Source organism: Stegodyphus dumicola, chromosome 5, assembly GCF_044657685.1.
Source record: "Stegodyphus dumicola isolate Sdum_Otavi_A_Nest chromosome 5, ASM4465768v1".
In the NCBI taxonomy this organism is placed as follows: Eukaryota; Metazoa; Arthropoda; class Arachnida; order Araneae; family Eresidae; genus Stegodyphus; species Stegodyphus dumicola.
In genome coordinates, this window is record NC_140772.1 from 97,720,774 (window position 1) to 97,724,437 (window position 3,664).

The 3,664-nt window shown below is 39.4% G+C and overlaps 1 non-coding gene across 1 annotated transcript; it reads left to right on the top strand.

The window, feature by feature from the left end:
- The first annotated feature begins 2,657 nt into the window (after positions 1 to 2,657).
- TRNAA-GGC (transfer RNA alanine (anticodon GGC)) lies at positions 2,658 to 2,731 on the top strand. The gene has a single exon. It is a non-coding gene; the product is annotated as a tRNA-Ala (tRNA).
- The last annotated feature ends 933 nt before the right edge of the window (positions 2,732 to 3,664 follow it).

Below are 3,664 nucleotides of genomic sequence, written 5' to 3' on the forward strand. Positions count from 1 at the left end.
ACACATAAAATTTAAAACAGTAATTAAAAAGCAATATAAAAATATCCAGATATGTAAAAATTAGAATCTGAACAAATATAGGATTAAAACAGTCCGGACCCGGAGCGCTTCGACGCCTTATTTGTTCAACTGCACTTCTGATCTCTGCCTCTGTAATTACAGCGTCATCCAATGGGCAATCAGAAAGTCTATCCTCATCTAATGAAATATCCTCAGGAGCTCCCAATTTGAGTGACTGCAAAAGCTTCTGTCTATTGAGTTCAATCAAATTGTCAGCGTGCTGAGGATTATACAGAGCAACAGCACGTCTCACTTTTTCAGAGGCAATTCGATAAAAACCATTATAATAATAAAGATTATTAAGAAAAAATTTCTTCTTAGTTTCAAATTTTGTCTTCCAAATTAGACGTTTATAAGTTGCCAATTCTTTTTTATATGCAATTTTCCTTTCATTACGTATATTGTCAGTTAAATTCAAAATTTGCGAACTTTTCCTCAAAGCACGTATCTGGCGTCGCATACAAGTAAGTTGTGGAGTCCACCACGAAATCTGCCTACTTCCCTTTTGTTTTGTTCGTAACTTCTTTTTAACATCGATAGACAGATCCTCAAAAATTTTTCAATACAATTTTCAATTGTATCAGAGTCTTCACACTTCAATAAACTAATTATCAATAAACTAAAACTTCAATAAACTAAATCGATTCTGCATTATCGGAGCAATTTTATAACAATACCTTGTAATCCGGTGGACATCTCTTGTTAAAACAATCTTAGGAGCACAATGAATATTTTCATCATAATTCAACTGCAAATAACGATGATCACTAAGACTCTCATCCATCAGAACTTGCAGAGCTCCAGAATTGATAGAAAAACCTGGTGAGGTCATAACAAGATCAGTCCATACCTCACCGATGGTAGATTTGAAAGTTGCAGGAAAACTCAAATCATTTAGTAAAATTATATTATTAGAGACGATAAAGTCAAATACCAATCGCCTTCTTGCATCAATATCTCCTGCGCCCCAGCTTGGATGTTTAGAGTTAAAATCACCGGTAACAATGAATTTATTATAATTTTTCATGACCGGGTATTTGTTTTTACCACCACAAATTTCGAAACAAGGCAAAACAAATACCGCCCACCGTGTCGTTATAACGACCAGGGAAACGAGAAGGGCCGTTGCTTGAAGTTGTGAACGACAGCGGCTGGAATTTTGCACGCCTTTTTCTCATCGAAAAGAATTCGGGCTTAAGTTTCTTGTTGTTCTTGTCTTTTGATGTTTCTGTCGTTCCACCACATTTTCACGAACAAAATCGCCTTACCAAGTTACAACTTTATGTAGCAAATGGAACTCCTATTCAAACTTTTGGTGAACGCCTGATATCTCTTGATTTAGGATTGCACCACAACTTCCAATGGCCATTCATTATTGCTACTGTTTCAAGTCCTATTATTGGCGCAGATTTTTTTCAAAAATTTTCTTTGCTTGCCGATCTTAAAAATCGCCGTTTGATAGATTCCACAACCAACTTAACTTATCCGGGAGTAATTCTCAATAGTCAAGATTTGAGCATTAAACTGATTTCGGGTAACTCCCCATGGCATCAACTTCTCAGAGAATTCCCTACAAACACGCGCCCAGTTATGGGTATTTCCGAACCCAAGCAAGATGTATTACATTATATTGAAACTACCGGACCTCCGATTGCCGCTAAACGAAGACGCTTAACTCTGGACAAGCTTAAAGCCGCCAAAGAGGAAATTCAATACATGATGGAACAGGGAATTTGCCATCCTTCAAAAAGCTCTAGGGTCAGTCCGCTCCATCTAGTTCGGAAACGAAATGGTAACTGGCGCCCGTGTGGCAATTATCACCGGTTAAATGCAGCTACAATTCCTCATCGTTACCCAATCCCTCATATTCAAGGGCTGTATGCAAGTTTTCGAGTGAAAAGCTATTTTTACAGCCATTGATCTTGAGCAGGTGTATCGCAAAGTGCCCGTTAAGCCAGCTGATATTCCAAAAACTGCGTTTATTACGCCTTTTGGACTATTTGAGCTTCCGGTTATGACTTCGGCTTATGCAATGCTTCTCAAACATTCCAACGCTTCATGAAGCAGGTGCTAAACGGCCTTGACTTTTGTGTACCTTATTTTGATGACGTCTTAATCGCCTCCTCTTCAGAGCAAGAACACCTTTCACGTTTGAGAACAGTTTTTGAACGTTTTCAAAGGTACGGTTCAGTCTTAATCCTTCCAAATGCGTTTTTGGCCAGTCAAGAGTATCCTTTCTTGGTCATGAAATTTCCTCCGATGGCGTTCGACCCCTTCCAGATAGAGTCACCGCTATCCGCGATATGCCCGAACCATCTACAGTGAGGAACTTACGACTTAAGAAGATTTCTTGCTATGCTCAATTTTTATCGACGTTTCTTACCTCATGCAGCAACCATACAAGCACCTCTAAATTCCTTTTTGGTTGGAATCAAGAAAAACGATAAACGTGTTATAACCTGGACCGCAGAATCTCGCGAAGCGTTCCAAAAATGCAAAAATGATTTAATTTCGGCAACAAATTTGCAGTATCCTTCCGCATCTAAACCATTATCACTCTACGTTTATAAGGTGAGGGACTCCCGCTTTCCTAGCATGCTTTCGTGGTGTAGTGGTTCTACACGCTGGGCCGGCACTCCAGAGGTCCGAGGTTCGATTCCCGGCGAAGGCGATTGCTATTTTTTCAATCTCTCTTGCTTCCAAATATCCTAATGTCTCTACAGTGGCGCCTAAAATAAAAGGGGTGTTGAATGAGGATTCTCCACACCCAGGATTTGGCGATTGCGTCCCCTAAAAACCCCAGTCGCCCTTTAAAAAGGGGAGTTTATAAGATATTTCTCCCGCTTTCCTAGCGTGCCTTCGTGGTGTAGTGGTTCTGCACGCTGGGCCAGTACTCCAGACGTCCGCGTTTCGATTCCCGGCGAAGGCGTTGCATATTTTTCATCTCTTCTGCTTCCAAAAAATAACCTAATATCTCTACACGTTGACAAATCAACGACAGGTATAGGAGCAGTTTTAAAACAAAAAGGTCAAGAATTATGGAAACCACTTATTTTTTATGGAAACCACTTATTTTTCTAAAAACCACAGTTTTTAGAAAAATATAAATATATTTTTCTAATAAAATATAAACATATTTTTCTAAAAAACTCTCACTAGCACAAACCAGATACAGCGCTTACGATCGCGAATTATTAGGAATTTATGAAGCTGTCAAATATTATCGGCATATGCTATAGGGACGCGTTTTCATGATCTTCACAGATCACAAATCCTTAATCTATACTTTACAGCAGCGTTCGGATAAAGCTTCTCCTCGTCAAATGAGACAGCTAGACTTTATAGGGCAATTTTCAACAGATAAATCCGTTATATTGCGGGTTCGCAGAATATTGTAGCAGACATCTTGTCTCGTATTGAAGAACTAGCCGTTCCTTCGCCAATAAACTTTGCTGCCCTTGCGGATGAACAACACCGGGATTCAGAACTACAAACCCTCTTGAAAAGCAAATCTTTCACCAATCTCAACTTGCAGCCTATGCAGCTGTCACCTGGAAAATCACTTTATTGTGATGTTCAGGATTCAAGATTTCGACCTTATGTT